Source organism: Canis lupus, chromosome 29, assembly GCF_003254725.2.
Source record: "Canis lupus dingo isolate Sandy chromosome 29, ASM325472v2, whole genome shotgun sequence".
Taxonomy (NCBI): domain Eukaryota; kingdom Metazoa; phylum Chordata; class Mammalia; order Carnivora; family Canidae; genus Canis; species Canis lupus.
In genome coordinates this window covers 26,686,927-26,708,449 of record NC_064271.1, presented here as the reverse complement: position 1 = coordinate 26,708,449, position 21,523 = coordinate 26,686,927, and the positions used below count along the sequence as shown (strand labels likewise).

The 21,523-nt window shown below is 37.3% G+C and overlaps 1 protein-coding gene across 4 annotated transcripts in view; it reads right to left on the bottom strand.

The window, feature by feature from the left end:
- Positions 1–848: 848 nt before the first annotated feature.
- Positions 849–21,523, bottom strand: part of ZC2HC1A (zinc finger C2HC-type containing 1A) — a 184,520-nt gene continuing 163,845 nt past the window's right edge. For 2 of the 4 annotated variants that reach the window (XM_049103711.1, XM_049103712.1), the window contains 2 exons: positions 2,024–2,179; positions 849–1,120 (listed from right to left, as the gene is read on the bottom strand). The gene's annotated coding sequence lies outside the window, so the exon portion shown is untranslated. Of the gene's footprint in view, positions 1,121–2,023; positions 2,180–5,498; positions 5,595–6,108; positions 6,161–17,857; positions 17,958–21,523 lie in introns of all 4 variants that reach the window. The other 2 variants (XM_049103708.1, XM_049103709.1) reach the window with 2 other exon arrangements.

Here is a 21,523-nt window from a genome sequence, read left to right as displayed (position 1 = left end):
TCTCTTTGTGTCTTCCTCAATTTCTTTCAGAAGTGTTCTATAGTTTTTAGGGTATAGATCCTTTACCTCTTTGGTGAGGTTTATTCCTAGGTATCTTATGCTTTTGGGTGCAATTGTAAATGGGATTGACTCCTTAATTTCTCTTTCTTCAGTCTCATTGTTAGTGTACAGAAATGCCATTGATTTCTGGGCATTGATTTTGTATCCTGCCACGCTACCGAATTGCTGTATGAGTTCTAGCAATCTTGGGGTGGAGGCTTTTGGGTTTTCTATGTGGAGTATCATGTCATCGGCGAAGAGGGAGAGTTTGACTTCTTCTTTGCCAATTTGAATGCCTTTAATGTCTTTTTGTTGTCTGATTGCTGAGGCTAGGAATTTCCTCCCTTCACAACAACAGCTAAACTTATTGACTGGTTTCATATGACAGAGAGGGTTCTGAGTCCTTAGCATTCTAATTTATTGAATCCTCACAACAACCTTATGAGGTTCCATTACCCTTACACAAATGAGTAAACTGAGGTACAAGGAGGTTAAGTAACTTGCCCTAGATATTATAGCTATTGAGTGACTGAGCTGTTATTTGAACTAATAATGCAGCTCTGGGTCTTCTGCAGATGTGTTCTCAATTATTCCACTATGCTATTGGGGCACACATGAGCTAAAGAAGAATGACCAAACTGGCCCCTCTAAAAAATTGTTGGCAGTTTCAGTATCAAAGCAATTTTATCTCTTGATTATCATAACTTTTCACCGAGATCCACTTTACCATTAATCTAAAAGAAATTGCTTTCTGTGGCACTCAACTCTGAAAATTTAAATATCTTTAATAATGTGAGGTGGGCTCTATCTTTTTTTTAAAGATTTTATTTGTTTATTCATGAGAGACACAGAAAGATGCAGAGAGAGGCAGAGACACAGGCAGAGGGAGAAGCCAGCTCCGTGCCGGGAGCCGGACATGGGACTCGATCCTGGGTCTCCAGGATCAGGCTCTGGGCCAAAGGCGGCGCTAAACCACTGAGCAACCCGGGCTGAATTAATTAGATTCACTCGAACATTCCATCAGTCAGCAGAACTCTTCAGTATCTGTAGGGACCATGCACTGTTCCAGACACCAGGGAGCCTACAATGTATAAACCAATTGTCTTCCTTCAGGAAATCACAGTGTATGGTTGTTGGAATTAAATAAGAAAAATGTAAGTAATGTCTTCAGTGCCTCATGCATAGTAAACCCTAAAAATACATTAGCTATTTTAATTAAACCAGAGCATTTTCTTTACCCATAGGTGTCTAAAAGGATAAGCAAACTTAGTTTAAAAGTCCTCAGTCCCTGATGATGTCTGACAAAACACAAAGACTACCAACCAAAGAGAATTGGGGAGTTGGAGGGCATACTGAAGCACAGAGGGCTGCCCAGGCTCTACCTTTTGATGATAACATTTTAAAGCAATCCTTTACCAATTCCAGCCCACTTGTTAATATTTGAGGGATATGAAGGAGTAAAACATTTGGATACATAATTAAATATGTCCTTTCATGTATTTACTGTATATATCTAACATATAATTAAATATTTTTCTTTTGCTGCAATGGAAAGAACATGTCTGTTTCGATTATAAAGCACCGCCCTTATTTGACACACATCCTGATCCACATGCTTTGGGTTATAAAGCACCTTCCCTTTGTGATGGGAGGTATCTAAAATCCCACTTATTCTTCTCATTTGCAATTTCTACATGCCTTAATTAAATTCACTCGAATATCCTTGCAGTACTTAAATCTCATTTCTGATGAAAGTACTGTGGTTGGTTGTATGATGGTTGCTTGTAGTTGTTATTATCGTTTTGCTTTATGTAGGGACTGGTTTCCGTGCTGTCTCCTTTCCAAAGGTTGCTTCTAAAATAACTCCCATTGCCCAGCCCAACTAAATAGAACACTATCACATAAATGTTTAAAAACCATTGACTATGGTATTAGTAGACACGCTTTCAACTACAACATATTTTATGTGTAACAATCAACTCACTTAACTGCGCTTGCTTTGTGTCCCTCATTTGTCCCATGGGAGTTGTGATCATCCATTCCTCATAGAGCTGTTTGTTCATTTGCTAATTCATTCCATCAGTCAGCAGAACTCTTCAGTATCTGTAGGGACCACACACTGTTCCAGACACCAAGGAGCCTACAATGAATAAACCAAGTGTCTTCCTTCAGGAAATCACAGTGTACGGTTGTTGGAATAAAATAAGAAAATGTAAGTAATGTCTTCAGTGCCTCATGTATAGTAAACCCTAAAAATATATTAGCTATTTTAATTAAACCAGAGCATTTTCTTTACCCATAGGTGTCTAAAAGGACAAACAAACTTACTTTCAGTCCTCAGTCCCTGATGATGTCTGACAAAACACAAAGACTGCCAACCAAAGGGAATTGGGGAGTTGGAAGGTATACTGAAGCACAGAGGTGGGTGATTAACTTTACTTAACATTATATGAAAAGCTTCACAGAGGAGAGTACTTGATATTTGATATTTGCACAGAAGGTGAGGAAGAGGAATTTGATAACTGGATAAGAAAAGAAAAGGCAATCTGAGATCTGGGTGGAAGGAATAGCATATGTAGAAGCCAACAGATGTGGACATGCATGGCATGGCATGTCTGACCAGGGTGTAGAAAAAGATAAGAGATGAAATTGCTAAGGCAAGTTGTGGTCATGTTGCAAACAGCCTCAAATGTCATGCTAAGTAAGAAGTTAGAGACTATCCTATATATAATGCGGAGAAATATGAAAGTTTTAAAACAGAAAATGACAGGACTGGACACATATTTCAGAAATGTCAGAGCTATACACATCTGAGTGTGAAAACCTAGAGATGAGAATGTACATTCCAATTTATGGTAATAATTTAGTTAAGATATAAAGAACTAGCACGGTTAGGTGAAAAAGTATATTGCAAAATCACTTTGAAGGAGAACGAGGACAATTTGGTGAAGGGAAGTAGGTAAGGAAGAGATTGAAGGGATTGTCTGGGTGGCTTAGTGGTTGAGCATCTGCCTTTGGCTCAGTGATCCTCGAATCCCACATCGGACTCCCTGCATGGAGCCTGCTTCTCCCTCTGCCTGTGTCTCTGCTGAATAAATAAATAAAATCTTAAAAAAAAAAAAAAAAGGAAGAGATTGAGGGAAATTGAAGAATTTTTTTTCTTTTTTTATTTTTTCTTTTCATTTTTTTGGAAATGAATCTTTTCAAGTGATACTTTCATTTTCCTTTTGAGGTAATGTTGAATATTGAATGGGTCAAGAGTCAGGAAGGATAGAGAGAGAAGGAGAGATGGGGGTAGAGAAGAAATGGATGCCAGAAATTAGAGATCAGTCAGATTATATATATAAAATTGTTGTCCCTGGTAAATGGCTAGGTTGCTATAGATTTTAAAAAATTAGGAACAAGCTCAAAGAAATAAAAGATGCAGATTGCAGAAACAGGGCACATTGAAGAAATATGGTCCAATCTCACAAAAGACAAATACAGTAGATTCATGGATGAAGCGCATATATTCAAGAACCAGAGGGTGAGAATAGAAAATGAGACCTGATAACTACACTGTAGATTCTTATGGTCTAAAATAGCATCACGGAGAGTATTTTTTTTTCTAATAGGTTTTGGTATATTAAAATAAAACATAATCTAAAGACTAGGAATTTTTAAGATTCAGTGAAATAAACAGGGAAATTGATTTGTTTACATATATAAGGAAATTAAGGCTCAGAGAGGCATTGTATCTAATAAAAAGATCTGATATCAAACTCCAATCTCTGTTTTTATAATTTGAAGAATCTTATTATTGTACCACTCTTTTTAGCTTTCAGACATAATAATAGATCTAAAAAGAGAATGATATAATAAGACAATGCTGACTTTTTAGATGAGGTAAATGTGTTAGGATACCAAGCAAAGCAATTTTGTTTTCTCTAATTATTCCCTTTAATACTGGCAATTGAATAATACATAAATATTAACACTACCAGCAACATCCAGTATTAAAACTCTCCACTTTCTTCCAATTAAAGACACCTTAACTCTCTAGCTTGAGTCTGTCTTAGGTGGAATGCACTGGTTTACTATTTCTCTCCTATTGCCTCTAGTTTCTAGCCTCTTCAGAATGTGTAAATTGATTGGGGTTGGGCAGAGAGGTTATGGATCAGAAAACATCCTAAGAGACTGGTAAAATTTTAATTTGGTCTTCCGGCTTTTCTATCCTAGGTGTTTCCATGGATTTCTCAGAAATACCTATCCTCAGTCGGTACTTCTGGTTACAATTTCATGGAGTTGAAATGCCTTTTTTCCACTGACTGGCAGCTTACAAGGTGAAGCACCTTCCCCTTTGGCTTCTACATCTGGAAATCCACCCATAAACTCTTTCTGGGGTGTTCCCCTTATTGCTGATGGAAAGCCCTCTTGAATGGGGGGTCCTCTCAAGGTGTCTTCCCCTTACATTATTCCACCATTGGTACAGTTGAGGCTGGTCCCAGTGTGGCCTCTTTTCTTAGTTACTAATAAGCTAACCAGCCCAAAAGTCAAGTACCCATCCTCCATGTCTCCCAAATCACTAGGGCACATGCTGTGTGAGGGGTTCTCATGAAGCCTGGATTACACTTTGAAACACCTTCCTTCTCATCTTCGAATGGAGTTGGGTGCTGTGGTAGGCAGCTTCTAAGATGACCCCCCTCCCCATTAAACAACATATCTGTCTCTCTTGTCCTCTGTATTTAGCAGGGAACTGTCGTATCTCAATCACATAAATACATACACTTTACATTAGAAGCTGAAAATTCTGTTGGTTTTATGCTGCTTTACGCTATTTGTCCAAGAGCAGATGATGAACACCAGTCGGTCTTTAGGGGGTAAGGGTTATTACAGGCAAGTAAAACAATGTTGTTTGGTGTCTCAAGTTTTAATCTACAACAAATTAACACTTCACATACCATTTGCCACAATAGGAAAACCAGAAACAAAATAAGTACTTCATGTTTATTCAAATATGTCATTTTTTGTTTTTGTTTATATATACATATACATATGGAGTTCGATTTGCCAACATATAGTATAACACCCAGTGCTCATCCCGTCAAGTGCCCCCCTCGGTGGCCATCACTCAGTCACCCCACCCCCCCGCCCACCTCCCCTTCTACTACTCCTGTTCATTTCCCAGAGTTCAGAGTTTCTCATGTTTTGTCACCCTCTCTAATTTTTCCCATTTTTGAAGCCAATTATAACAGAGGTTCTCATTCTGCATTTCATCTTCCAGAACTTCCTGTTGGCCTCCTCTCCATCTTCTTTTTCTAGCCTTTCCCTGACATCCATTCATTCCACTTTTCCTCTTTATGGCATTTTTTTTTCCCTCCATTTTTTAAAACTCTCCTCCCTGGCCATAGTCACACTAGTTTAAGCTGTTTCTCCAATGCATTAGTACATTTGTTTCACAGGTGGCTCTATCACACAACCTGGATCAAGATCCAAGGAGAAATCCGTTATTCCTTGAATCATCTCTATCAGCATCTTTGTACAGGAAACAATGCTTCTTCATACACAATGGGCAACTGTTACAAAAAAAATAATATGTGATATAAAATATTGAAATACCAACTTGAAAACACTAAACCTTGCTAATAAAATGACTTTGTATGAAATAGATATCCCATATTCATAAATATGATGGTTATAAATATTTTGAGAGAGAGAAACATAAGACGCAATCTTAGTATTACGAGTACTGATCTTAAAATGTCATCATGTGGATAGACAGTTTTAAAGGTTTTTTTTTTTTTTTTTTTTTTTTAGTTTTAAAGGTTTTTAAAATAAAATCTGATCCAGTCTAGCTCCTTTTTGTCAAGCCATGATTTTGCCTTTCCTACCTTCTGCCAATAATAACACTGTGTCTCTCCAACCCTCATAAATTCTATCCTCACTGCTCTTGACACAATTTAATGAATAGGCAATGTCCTTTTGCTCTCTCTGGCCTTATAATGTTGATCCCTATGCCTGGCTGGTTTCCCATGTCAGCCTTCCCTCATGACACTCTTTTCCTCTTTCATCCCCCATACCAGCACTTACATTTCCATGTAGTCTGCGTGTGCGACACTTAGCAAGCGTTTTCTAATGTTTCCTGAATAAGTAAATGAATGAGTTAATGAATAAAAGTGTAGTACGGATAGATACATTGCTAAGTTCCCATCTGACACAGGTGAAGTACAAATAATGGCCACCGTGATTGAACACCCTCAATCCACAAGCTAATTTGTTCCTCTGGAAAAAAGTAGTCGCAATGCTCTGTTCTGTTCTGCCCCTTCTTAAAACTATTTCTCAAATTATGTCTGATGATTGAATGCATTACTAGACTAGAAATTTCTTTTTTTGATAAACTACCTTCTTAAATAAATTATCAATCACTCTTTGCATGACCTTTGTTTTCAACCTCTTATAGTATAGCTATTTTCACTATCAGACAGTTGTTCTTACCAAAACCATCACTAATCTTCCAATTGCTACATTGAACCAATTGTTAAATTTCAGTCCTGCATAACTTGCCCATAGCACTTGACATTGTTCACCCTTACTCTGTCTTTTTATTTATTTATTTATTTATTTATTTATTTATTTATTTATTTATTTATTTATTTATTTATTTTTATTTATTTATGATAGTCACAGAGAGAGAAAGAGAGAGAGGCAGAGACATAGGCAGAGGGAGAAGCAGGCTCCGTGCACCGGGAGCCCGACGTGGGATTCGATCCCGGGTCTCCAGGATCGCGCCCTGGGCCAAAGGCAGGCGCCAAACCGCTGCGCCACCCAGGGATCCCCTTACTCTGTCTTTCTAGAAACTCTATCCTGATATTTGTATTCCATTCTTTCCAATGTCTAATAATTCTGTGGCCATTTCATTTGTTGGCCTATCCTTTGTACATTCACTGTGTGTTAGGGCTTCCAGAGCAGGGCCTTCTAATCTTGCACCAAATATTCTCCCCTGGAGAAACACTCCCACTGCTTTAATTTTATGCAAATTTTAATTATGTTTTCAGCTTTTGTCTATTTTCCAGCTTCAAATTCAAATTTTCAATTGTCTCCTGGGGGAAAAAACCTTTAATATTGCACAACCAAAACAAAATTCTTAACACACCTGTATTCACACACAGTCTCCTGCATGTACCTCCATCAGAGAGGAAGTATATTTTATGTTCAATAACATGGAGTCTGGGGCCACACTTCTTAGGATTACATATTGGCTCTAGCACTACCAGTTTATGACTTTGGACAAGTTGTCTAACCTCTCTGTGCTTCACTTGGGGATAATTATGACACCTTTTTAAGATTGTTTAATCTTTTTAAGATTGTTATAAAGGTGTAAGAAGTTGTTCATATAAAATATTTAGAAGACTATTGTGATGGATTGAATGTTTGTGTTCTTCAACATTCACATGTTGAAATCTAAAATCCCCAAAGTGATAGTATTAGGATATGGGCATCTGGGAGATAATTAGATCATGAGGGTGGATACTTCATGAATGGAATTAATGCCTTTTTAAGAAGACATTAGAGAGCATACTTTCTCTCTCTCTCTCTCTCTCTCTCTCTCCTCTCCACCATGTGAAGATACAATGAGAAGACAACTATCTGCAAACCAGAAAGCATGACCTCACCAAATATGGAATCTACCAGTGTTTTTATCTTGGACTTGCCAGCCTCCAGAACTGTGTGAAATAAATTTCTGTTGTTAGACCTACCCAGGTCTATGGTATTTTATTATAATGGCCTGAAGGGACTAACACAAATGTCTAGCACATAGTAGTCACTCTAAAGTTTGGCCATTACTAGTCATTATTACATTTACCACAACATAATTCACTTTTTAATCCTATGTCCCTGCTCACTAAACACTGAGATCCCTTATGGTAGGAACTATTTCTCAGTCATCTTATATCAGGTTCCTAGGCAGCTCCTGCTACATGAAAGACAATCCATGAAAGGCACGTTGAATATAAATCCCACCTGCATCCTGTGTTCTCACAATAATTTAGTGACTTACCACCAGAGCAACCTCAGTCCTATACAATGCCCCTCCCAGTCATCAAAGTCTAGTGCATAAAGAACCTCTGTCCCCCATCTCCACTGCCTCCGGGAGCCCTCATCATATCTCACTTGGGCTATTGAAAAGGCTCGCTAGACTGTCTGCCATGACCCTTACATATCATTTTTAGGTTCCTTTCTTCAAAAGAAAAAGAAGGATCATGTTACTTCTCAGTTGAAGGCCTCTCCACTTGTTACCTAGTACCCAGAGAATAAAACCCAAACTCCCTAGTATAACATACAAGACTTTTCACACTCTGGTCCCTCCCTGTACTGTCTCCTGCCACGTCCCTCAATGCTCCTGCCATCCTGAAATAAATGTTTGATAAATAGGCCAAGTGCTTCTGACATCCAAGTCTATTTACCTCTTCATCTCTTCTATTAGACTACAGTCAGTTTTTTAATCACAGGGTTGTCACCCAATTCCACAAAGCCTGATCAGTTGTAGATACTTAAAAAAATGACTATTAAGCTCATCACCAAATCCAATCAATCCACTCAATGGATATTTTTAGCATCTACTATTTCTTAAATGCTGTACTAGTTTTAGCCTGGGAAATTAAAATGCTCCCCTATGTAAAAGTAATAAGCTGCTCAAAATATAAAACAAAAAGATTTCCTTTCTTTTTCTTTCAATTTGGAAAGGAGTTGGTTAAAGAAAACAAGATTCCTGGGAAGGTGGAGTATGGAGAAGAAGGAGGTAATGATAGGGACAAATTTTTTCGTGTGAGGAAGTACCAAAAAATAACAGGCAGGTATTGTGAGTCCAATAAACTAATTTTTAGCCCAAAGAAACCCTACCGATGTAGGCTTTCCACACATGCTGACAACTCCTTGGCTGGAATCTCTCTTCCTCTCTTCCCTGCCATTACCTCTATGTCCCCTCTTCCTTTTCCCCCAGTTCTCAGAGCTGGGCACTTTCTGTAGCAAGATTGAGAAAGGAAAAGAGAACTTTGGAAGATGCTGATAGAGAAATGCCTTAAAGATTACAATGAAGAATAATACGCTATGGTGGAATCTATATTAACCGATGAGTTTTTCATTCCCGAATATATGTATGGCTACATAATAGTTGCTGGCCTCAATGCAATGCATAGGCTTAGTTTTGCAATGCAACAGTTGTAGCATGTACAAGGACTCAGAAAGGAATAGGCAAGGCTATGGTGTTTTCCACCTTCCCTAGCCTTAGCCACAGCCAGTAGAGAATTTCCTATCTCCTTTTTATATTGTTCTTTTAGGGAAAAGATGAGATCAATTCAAGGCAAAATAAAAGGTTTGTTTGTCCAAACTTATCATCAATGAAATGAAGGAATGACACAGTGTAAGGGGACCTAGATTAAATCTCAAGTACTGCTAAGTAATTATGGGACTTTTTGATGGGCGGGGGTGGGGGAAGGACTTGTTTTCTCCAGACCTCACTTTTCTGAAAACAAGAGGGTGATCACATGGCCATTCCTTGTGGTTTAAGGTCCAGTTAGGACCCAGGATCAAAGTACAGAGTTCTTCTAATTAAACTAGAGAGAGGGACGCCTGGGTGGCTCAGTGGTTGAGCGTCTGCCTTTGGCTCAGGGCGTGATTCTGGAGTCCCTGCAAGGAGCCTGCTTCTCCCTCTGCCTAAGTCTCTGCCTCTCTCTCTGTGTCTCTCATGAATAAATAAATAAAACCTTTAAAAAAAAATAAAAAACAGGGGATCCCTGGGTGGCTCAGTTGTTTAGTGCCTGCCTTCCGCCCAGGGCGTGATCCTGGGGTTCCTGGATCGAGTCCCACGTCAGGCTCCCTGCATGGAGCCTGCTTCTCCCTCTGCCTGTGTCTCTGCCTTTCTCTCCGTGTGTGTCTCACATGAATAACTAAATAAAATCTTTTTAAAAAATAAAAATACAAATACAAATAAATGAGAGGGAGAGAGAGAGGGAGAGAGGAGGAGAGAGAGAGAGAGAGAGAGAGAATGTTGAAAAATCTGAACATAAGAAACCCCAAGCTAGGCAAATGATGACTATACATAAGAGCCACACTAAAAACTCGGATCAAATTCTCATTAGTCTTAAATTACAGGTCTAGCTGGTGATTATTGTGCAGATATGCAACTTTTTGGAAGAAAACTGAATTATTTCCTAGGATAGAGACTTTTAAAAATGGCAAAAGTAAAATAGCCCTGCCAGTGTTCTAGTGCGCAATTGAATGTGTGCCTAACACCACGTCCCTTTACAATGCCTTCCTGTCCTTTACATAATTTTGTTTTTCATAACTAGTACAATTAACTCTTTTTCATAGAAAAGGGGAAAAATGCCCTCTTGGCAAAGTCAATTATCTGAATTGAGCCCCTTGTTATTTCTACAAACACGGAGAGGATGTATTACTGCATTCATTCTTTAACAATTAGAGTTAGAAGACTGAATATTTTGGGGACTTTCACCTGAATTTACCCTCTTTCTTTCTTTTTTTTATTGTCCCTATTGGGGTATTTTTTTTATTTTTAAAATTTAATTCAATTTGCCAACATATAACACCCAGTGCTCATCCCATCAAGTGCCCTCCTCAGTGCCTGTCACCCAGATACCCCATCCCCCACCCACCTCCCCTTCCGCAACCGTTTGTTTGTTTCCCAGAGTCAGGAGTCTCTCATGGTTTGTCTCCCTCTCTAATTTTTCCCACTCAGTTCCTTTCCTTTCTCTTATAGTCCCTTTCACTATTTCTTATATTCCATGTATGAGTGAAACCATATGATTGTCCTTCTCTGATTGACTTATTTCACTCAGCATAATACCCTCCAGTTTCACCCACATTGAAGCAAATGGTAGGTATTTGTCTCTAAAGAAGACATAGACATGGCCAACAAGCACATGAAAAAATGCTCCACATCACTTGCCATCAGGAAAATACAGATCAAAAGCACACCAGTGAAAATGGCGAAAACTAACAAGATAGGAAATAACAAATGTTGGAGAGGATGTGGAGAAAGGGGAACCCTCTTGCACTGTTGGTGGGAATGTGAACTGGTACAGCCACTCTGGAAAACAGTATGGAGGTTCCTCAAGAAGTTAAAAATAGAGCTACCCTATGACCCAGCGATTGCACTACTGGGATTTTGCCCCAAAGATACAGATGTAGTGAAACACTAGGACACCTGCACCTCTATGTCCATAGCAGCAATGTCCACAATAGCCAAACTGTGGAAGGAGCCACAATGTCCTTCAACAGATGAATGGATAGAGAAGATGGGATATATATACACAATGGAATATTACTCAGCCTTCACCTCCTTTCCTACTTCTTGGGAGAGGCAGCATTAGAAAGAGCATCTACTGGGTTATAGTTTTCAACTTCCCCTAAGACCCTCTATGATCATAGTCACAGATTTAGTCCTTAGGATCCTGATTGGCAAAAGTTTCAGTTGAACTAGATAACTGGCTGGATCTAAATCCCAATAAATATGCTTGTTCTTATTTTTAGACTTTATTCCTCTAAATGAAATAAATGAGAGTAATTTTAGGTACATCAATGGCACTAGTAAAGCATTCACTGACTTCAATAATAAGAGTAACAATAACAATAAAATTTTATGGCTTTTTTTCTCAAAGGAAATTGGAACACTTTACCAACATTATTGTCTCATTAATCTCACGTCATTGAAAAATAGTGCAGCACTGGGAAGTTGGAAGGGTATGAGCCAGAGAGTTAGACAGACCTGTTTTCTACTTACCTACCTGGAAATTGTTTCAGTAATGAGTAAATAAGATAATGTATATCAAGCATGTATTTGCATAGTAAGAATCCAACACACTAATTCTTTGTCTCCTTCCCTATCTCTCTAGATCTACCAGCCCTCTCTCCCTTGATCTTCTCTCCCTTCCCCTGTTCTGGCAATCCCTCCCCTCTCCCTCTTTCCTTTTGAGACCAGTTCATTGGAGTCTTTGTTTTATTGGTCCAAAAATATTCTGATCCCCTCTGAAAGAAGTCATATGTTTGTTATCACTACTCAACTGTCACGTATGGGCAAGAATCCAGCTCCTGCTGTCAGTCAAGTCTCCAGAAGTTAACTCCAGATAAGTAACTCTTTCTCTCAACATCATCCTTCTCAGGGTTGGAAGAGTTTTAAGTTTGAGCCATCATAATGCCCACATTTTGGGCACCTCAATTAATCTCCAAATGGAGATCAGCTGAAAACTAACATGCAATGAGATGGGCAAAACATGCAATGAGATGGGCAAAGAATGAAGGTCAACTGACTTTTTATCCACCCAAACACCTTGAGTGGAGATTATGTCTCCATTTTCTAAACTAGGAGAAGTGGGGGCTTTGTAACTGCAGAATGTGAAGTTTTATCTTATAGAAGGTAGTGTAATATATGACATTTAAAAATACTTATAGAAGGAATAATTCGTTCGAGAAAGTGTCAGTCACATAGCTATCCTTGGGTCTTGCCCAGAGCAAGAGGTATTAAATGACAATGTTTATTCAGATACATGCCTGGATAGCCTGATAAACTAAGAAGTATTAAAATCTGTGGGATACTAAATTTGATGATGTCTTGGAGAAAAATAAATCATGACTTTAGTTGCTGGCAGCAAATTTCTCTGAATCTTAATGGAAATGTGAGGTCCAGTCACTGGCTTGAACATCATCTTCATTTCAATAAAAATTGAGCAAAACTTCTGGATTCCATAAACACACATTTACCATGAAACTATGAGAAACAGTTCCTGAATCCAAGTGAATAGGAGTGCAATGAATAATCCTTCAGAAAAGCAACAGATTTAGCAATGGGGACTGATTTTTAAGTTAGTATTTAAGAGGCAAATTTGTATAGCTTGGCTGAAATAATTACAAAGGAAGACAGTAATAATGTAGTATTACAAGGCTGTAGGTTTTAAAGATGGAGGAGCAAAAGTAAGTGCGATTGCATTTTTAAAGGCTATAGCAAACCAGAACAATGTGATATTAGGCAAAAGAAAAGCTGAACTGCTCTCAGTGACATTTTCTCAACAGGAAGATGCATTACCGAAGAGTGGGGTCTCCCCAGGGCTGCTAGAAATGCTTCACTGTTCATGTCATTTCACACAAAACACATCAAGCTGCTATAGGAGGTGGACAAGGTGACCTGACGGGTCTCCTGTCTCTAATTTCTGTGATTTAAAGGTTCTGTGCTATTTCCCAGCAAGAAGCACTGCTTCTTAGTGATTCCATTTATAAAATGACCCTACAGGTGTTTTCTCTTAACTTACACCTTTGCAAACTCTTTTTGTTTCCACCTATGCAGTGAGACCCAGGATTATAGTATTCAGCATCACAGGAGAGGGAGGGTGAACGGGGAGGGTTAAACACTGTAAGTGGTTACTTACTCGGGGGAAAAAAAAAATAAAGGCAAGGGAAACTGGAGGAAAGGTGAAAGTTCATCACACACTAGTGAGTTTCTCCACATCTAAATGGAATTTTGATCCAGCTACCACATTTCTATATGGGAAGCTATATTGAGCGCAGGAAAAAAACCTTCACATTAATCTTCCTTTTGACAAGACTAAGGAAAAACAAACAATGGTACTAATTGAACGTTGGTTTATTGAAATTCTCAGATTGTAATTTAATTCTTGAAGAAGTCACAGGGTAGCGTCAACCTTTGGATGACACTGAGGATCTCTAACTTGGTAAAAGCCTTTTAATGACAATTCTGGAATGTAATCTGTGTGTGCCATTCGTATGATCTATGTAAAGTTTTATCTTTTCGTCCAGATGGACTTGGATTCACAAGATGAAAAACCCTCACAGAGCAGCCCTTGCTGGGTTTCAATTATAAATACAAGGTTGATCTCTTCTCCTCTTTGTGGGGAATTGTGAATGGGGGCACCTTGTGAATACTGTGTATTTTGTAAGAGACTGGATCACTGGTGGTTGCATTACACTTCATCAGGATTCAAAGCTGATTTTTTTTTTTTTTTTTTTTTGCTGTCAGAATGAAAGAATTTCAAATTGGAGTTAATGTTTTAGGCTAGAGTAGACTAGTAAGGGGACTTCTTTACCAGTTACTTAGTATGAAAGGTGAAATGGAAAGGAGTCACTTATGGTCAAGAGTTTAAAAATGGAACAGGGTGGGGGGTCACGTCCTAACCAGATGAAACCATGAATTTTGAACTGGGCCACACTGCAACTATTCCAAAGACTCTCCCAGAACACCTGCAACTTTGCTGCAGTAAAAAACTGCTTGGTGATAGCCTTAGTAGCCAGTTATATTCAGCCAAGTTTAGTTTTCTGCCACCAACATCTAAAATTCTTTGTAAACAACACACACAAGCATTCTTTTTTTGTTTTTTAAAACCCTTGACTTTTGTTCCCTAGAGGACACAATTTGGGGTTCTACTCAAATCTGTGCTCCCCAAGTTACAATTCTGAGATCCCAAGTTAATACTTTTGCTTTATTTCAGTTCCACCACTTTTCTTAGTTGACACTGGCAAAGACACACTCTACCACTGAAGCATTAGGTCTCAAGGCTATTAGCAGTTTGTGACAAACTCCCATGTACCAGGATCCAAAAGGAAGAAGAATATAATATCTCTTCTCACGCATGCACATCCCTTCGCCCCGGTCTTCCCCCACCTACTAGTCTTGTTTCCTTTTCCCCAGACATTGTCCCAGAAGCTTCAACCAACTTGGGAACTTGAACGTGGCTAAGCAACCACAGTAACCAAACAACAGTAAAATACAGCAATAGCTGTTGGATTTAACAAGACAAACAGAAGCCTTCCTCAGAACCTGAATGGACTAAGAGAACCTGAGCTTTCACTAAAGAATATGAATGTCATTTTCCATGTCTGCCCAATTTTGTGACATTTGACTCTGCTGCTATTGTGCACTTCCACTGCATACTCTCTATAATGTATCCATCTACAGAATTGCAACCTCTTTTTTCTTAAATTTTACATGTAGGTGAATTTTTCAGCATTCATTTCCTAGCATTTTGTATAGCTCTTTGTAGCTCTTACTATGTAATTCTGTAACTAATTAATATATGTATATATTTTTCTTTGACATAAATCTAGTTTCTAAGAGGGCAGAGACAAGTTCTAAATTTTTTTATAGTATGAGTTCCCTAAGCCTATCCTAGAGTTAGTCTTTTTTTTTTTTTTAAGTTTGTTGTGTGAAGAAAATGGATGAATGTGTCAAGAAATGGATCCCTGCTTATTCATATGGGCGGGGAGGGTGTCAGGGGAATATCTAATGGTTTGGGTATAATCCAGGGTCCTATTTTTTAGATAATGTTGATTTATTGTTACTATACTTAACAAGAAGTTGGCAAGCCATTACTTGGAAACTTCTTTCAATGGGAATCTCAAGCCCTCACAACATAATTCATTTCTATCATGCATAACTGTTACAAATTTGATATCTTTGGGGCTGGATACCTCCCTTAGAAATATCCAAATGCACAGATAGTTCTAGTATATGAGGCTATTCAGAAAAATAGTTACTGTAAAAATTAGAATCAAGACAAAGATTCTATCTCTACTATTATTTACCATTATATCAGACGTCCTAGCCAATACAAGAAGGAAAAGAAATAAGAAGGAATAAGCAATGAAAAAGAAAATACAATTGTCCTTAATATATGACAATATTCATTAAAATTCCAAGCAAACCTACTGTTATGTTATTTGAGCTATTAAGGGAATTCAGCAAGGTTGCTAACAAAAAAAATCATATAATTATTGGCATCACTGTAAATCAGTAATAAACATTTAGAAAATGCAGGTAGCCAGGGCAGCCTGGGTGGCTCAGCAGTTTGGCACTGCCTTCAGCCCAGGGCGTGATCCTGGGGACCCAAGATCAAGTCCCACATCAGGATCCCCACATGGGGCCTGCTCCTCCCTCGCGCCTGTGTCTCTGCCTCTCTCTCTCTCTCTCTCTCATGAATAAATACATAAATAAAATCTTAAAAAAATAAAAAGAAAAAAAGAAAATGCAGGTAGCCAGAGATTCCATTTACAATAGCTACACACTATTATCATAACCATAGCATTCACTTTGCATTGTAGACAAACTAGACATCTATTCTCATCTTCCTTGCTAAAAGAAGTCTGATGGGGTTCAGAGGCTTATCTCTCAAAGAAGGGGACACCATTCCCAGTTCAGGAGTGTGAAAGGGCTAGTCAGTTATTGATTTTTAGCATTCTCTTTGCTTATGATTGGTTTGGGGTAACTCCTTAACCAATGCTGCATGAATGTGATGGGTGTTCCTCAGAAAGATTTGCTTACTTTTAAAAGATCACACAGGCACTTTTTCTAGTAGCTTTTTCCATGCCTTGATGTGATGCCTATATGGCAGCCACCCAGTGACAAGGACAGGAACAAAAAACCAAAGGGTGAAAGAGAAATGTTAAGCATGGCTGACCTGAAGATCGAAAGAAACTGTATTCTTGATGATTACTGAAGCCATTGAACTGACCAACCTTTAAGACACCTACTTTGTAATTTGTGCTGCATAGAAAAATAAGTTTTCCTTATTGTTTAAGCCACGTAACAAACAAGAGAAACCGGACTCAGGGATTCATTTGTTAATACACCTAATCAATCAAGAATTAACATCCAGTGAGAAAGAAAGAGAAGAAGCTCTTCTAAATTAATAATAAAACTATAAATAATCAAATACAAAAACAGTGAAGGATATGAACAGGGAATTTACACAAGAGGACAATAGAATATTCATGAACATATGCAAGAATGCCCAACTCAATAGAAATCAGAAGAATTTAGAGTAAAACACAATGAGTATGATTTCCAATTCGTCAAAAGAAATATCTGACTAAATTAAAATCACATTGATGGTGATATGGATAGTTATGAATTTTCATGGAGGCTAATGGAAAAGTAAATTGATAGAACACATACAAAAGCGATTCAATTATGTCTGGCTAAAGATGTCTATCCTTCAAACCAATAGTTTATTTTTCAGATACAATGCCTACGGAAACTTCAGAAGCTGTGCACAGAAATATGTATACATTAATATCTAAAAGCATTTTTGGGCACCTGTGTGGCTTAGGGGTTGAGCATCTGCCTTTAGTTCAAGTTGTGATCCCGGGATCCTGAAATCAAGTCCCGCATCAGGCTCCCCTGCAGGGAGCCTGCTTCTCCCTCTGCCTATGTCTCTGGCTCTCTCTGTGTATATCTCATGAATAAATAAATAAAATCTTTTTAAAAAATTAAAATAGAACAAATGCATTTTATTATAAAGGAGGCTGCATAAGCATCTACCATAAGGTATTGATATTATTATTAATATTATTAATATAATGTATTATTAGTTCAATGGCATAATATACCATAGTTTAAATAAGTGAAATAATGCATATAACCTGGATAAATCTTATATAATGTAATGTTGAGAAAATGCAACATAATCTATCTAGTATGATATACATGATATAGAGTTTAAAAATATACTATATACATTTTTTTATGTATAGTCACATAGTAATAATAACAGCATTTCCATTTCTGCAGTCCTGGAGGCTTCTCCTTCAATCTTCTAGGTACACCTTTCCACAAGGGTTGTCCTCGTGCCTCATGGAGAACTGTTTCAAGCCATCAGATCAGAGTCGCTTTCCTTGACCACCTTTATCTAAAATTGCCTTTTCTCTTATCTTCTTTCCTTTCCCTGCATAAATTTCTCCACAGTATGTCTCAACTACTGACATACCATGTGCTTTGTATATAATATGTATATTTTCTATTGGTGTTTCGGTTTACCTCATGCTCATTAGAATGTAAATTCCCAGGAGTAGGGACATTGCTTCATTGTTCTCTTGTACCTCTTGTGGCAAGAACAGCACTTGGCATATAGTAGAAGCTAAAAAAAATTAAAATGATTGAATGGCTGGATTTATTGAATCTGTATTTCTTAATCTAAAGCAAATATGATAAAATATTATATTTGATAAGTCTATATGCTGTCATCATGGAATTTTGCTATATGTAATAATTTTTTAAAATGAAGGCCCTTTATTCAAGATAAGACTTTAAAAAATGGCTTTAGGACATGGAAAGGGCAAGATAATAAAAGAAATGCCAAGAGGAGAATAGATGAAAACAGATATTTCTTTTAATTGCATCTGACAGAATGGATCACCCGTTCTTTACTAGGAAATTATTAGAAATTAATAAGAAAACCTTATCACATGTTACCTAATGTCATTATAAACTATGTGCCCATGTATGTATTTGTATACTAAAATTAACTGAATAAAGTTTTATTCCAAAATTATAGATTTAATCCTCAATTAATTCCTTTTTTATTTTATGATGTTCTGAGTTTATTTTATTTTATTTATTTATTTATTTATTTATTTGGCCCAGGCGGGCCAGGCTGGCTGTGGCCAGTCTATGTGCCTGGGGGCTGTCCCGCGGCCGATGTTCTGAGTTTAAAAAGTACTTAGTTTGCATTGATATCTACTGGCAATTTAATCAAAATAAATAACATTTTAAAAATTAAATAAATAAATAACATTTATAAAAACTCTGCAAGTTCCATTTATGCCTCTCTGTACGCCACGTCTTATACTTGCAAATGGTTCAATTTGACAACATGGATTTTCTTTCTTTCTTTTTTCTTATTCAACACAATTTATTAGTTCCTTGTTATTTATTCATTGCTCTAGGAATACAGCAGAAAAGAATGATAACAATAATAACATTATTTCATTATATATCAACAATATATATTTATTATGAGAAACATTAACACATACAGTATCTATTATGAACCACATAGTTCTAGGAGTTTTAGATATATTAATTCATTTAATTGTCACAACAATCTTAAAAAGAAATATAATAGATACAAGTAAAAAGGTACTGGAAGTTCAAGCATCTTGCCCAAGGTTACTCAGGATCAACTTCATGGGCATCCATGCAACCTGCGTAGTTGCTTTGAAGGATCCTATATTTAGAAGGGCCCAAGTTTGATTTAATGTTCTACAGTTGCTGTGTCAAATTCCTTATATAACTTGAAGAAGGTACTCTTAATTTTAATTTTGTATTGGGCTCCACAAATTATGTAGCTGATCCTGCTTGGATTTGAAAACAGGTTGTTGATGTCTGGTAAACTTGCCATTAATCACTATGCTCTACTACTTCTTTCTTTCTCTTTTAAAGGTTTGTTTATTTATTTATTTATTTATTTATGAAAGAGAGAGAGACAGCATGAGAGGAAGAGAACATGAGCTGGGGGGTGGGGCAGAGGGAGAGAGAGAAGCAGGCTCCCAGCTGAGCAGGAAGCCTGATATAGAGCTTGATCCCAAGACCCCAGGATCATGACCTGAGCTGAATGCAGACCCTTAACCAACTGAGCCACTTGGGGACCCCTACTACTTGTTTCTTCAGACAGAGAATTATTCTCACTTACTTATTCAAAAAATCTCAATTGCACACCATCTGTGTTCCAGAACCTATTTTAAACATTGGGGATACAATGATGAGCAAGATGGGCAATGTCTTCATAATCATGAAGCTTATTTTAGTGGAGATACAGATAAGTAAATGCATAGCCAAAAAACATAGGATTGAGATAAATTCTATGAGATAAACTAAACTAGTTATATGACTAGACATAACTGGTGATTGTCACACATTGATCAAGAAAGAATGACTTTTAAAACAAGATTTAGCAAGCAAGACACCATTTATGAGAAGGTCTGAAGAATGTTTCACTTAGTTTCACATTTGCTCCTTATTTATTCACCTTTAGAAAGAGACTTGATCAAAAATAAAAACAAAGACTTCCTAGTCTAGAAAATGGATTATAGTTTTAATGTGATTTTCCTCATTTCACAGGCTCTTCTTTATTTTAGTTATAATTCTTGGCTAATCCATTTTTCAAAATGGAAATGCTATCAAAAGATCTATTGAGAAAGCTTACCATCTCTTACATTGAAATGCCAAAGGACTTTGTCAGTGATTTATGTGTCTATAAATTAAACTCGGTATGCTTAGTAAAATCTGGCCATGATACTAATTAATTGCAATGAGAACAAGATAGAATTAATTAAAATATTGACTCATCAAATCTGGGCTCCTGTGTATTCTTTGTGAGGGGTGCCACCTGGAATTGTGCAGTGTGACATCACTGATCAGAATTTGGTTTGCAACATGCACTTTCTAAAATCAGTAGAATATACATTATAGTTTACATTCTTTATTTTACAGACAAGGAATCTAAGGCACAGTAAGTTCATTTAGATGGTCCAAAGTTCAGGGCTCCGGATTCCTGCCCTTCTGATTCCTATTATTTATTTATCTTTTATTAAAGATGGCACTATATGACACATTCATATTGAAAAAAAAGGGCCCTGGAGCAAGTCAGGATCATCTGCAGATAATTAGCTCTTCTGAAATGCCAATTATGTCTCATTTAATATACTTTCTCCATACCACATTCAGACACCAATTTCACTTCCACACACAACCTCACATGCACATTTAATTGAGGAAGAAAAGGATCCTTATTCAATACAAATATTTGATATTTTAGAATTAAAACCCTGTTAATGAGATCATGTTATTTTTCTTTATATCTCCTGCATGTCCTAAGTATTTCTTTATAGCTTACAATAAATTGCTCTTCACAAAAATAAGATAAAGATATTAAAATTATTCACATATCTTGCTCAATTGATAAGTTTCTTTCACATATTAAAAAATGTTCCTCTCATACAAGTGATCAATTATTTGTAATTAGAATCTACTTTCCTTCATTTATCAAACTCTACATTGCTGAAAATGATAAATAGCTTCTGGACATTTGAGAAAACAAGGAGTACAGTCAGAAATATGAAAGTTTTTGTCCCTCAAGGGGTGTGGAGGAGGGGCACCTGGGTGATTTAGTTGGTTAAGCATCTGCTTTTGGCTTAGGTTATGATCCCAGGGTCCTGGAATCCAGCCAAGTTGGCCCTCTACTCAATGAGGAGTCTGCTTCTCTCTCTCCCTCTGCTCCTCCCTCTTACTCTCTCTCAAATAAATAAATACATAACATTTAAAAAATAAAAGGCGTGTGAAAGAAACTATGCTTTTGGATTTCTAAGTACAATTCACCTCAAGGTATGTTCTCATCTATCTGAAACTTGTTGGCTTTCCCTGATTTCTTTTTAGGTATATTTTTTATAATGGCTATTCATAGATAGAAAATCATATTCTCAGGACACCTGGGGGGCTCAGTGGTTAAGCGTCTGCCTTTGGCTCAGGGCGTGATCCTGGGGTCCTGGTATCGAGTCCTACATCAGGCTCCCTATGGGGAGTCTGCTTTTCCTTCTGCCTATGTCTACCTCTCTTTCTCTGTGTCTTTTGTGAATAAATAAATTGTAAAAAAGAAAAGAAAATCACTGTCTCAAATTCAATTGCTTTCTAATAAAAAAACAGTGA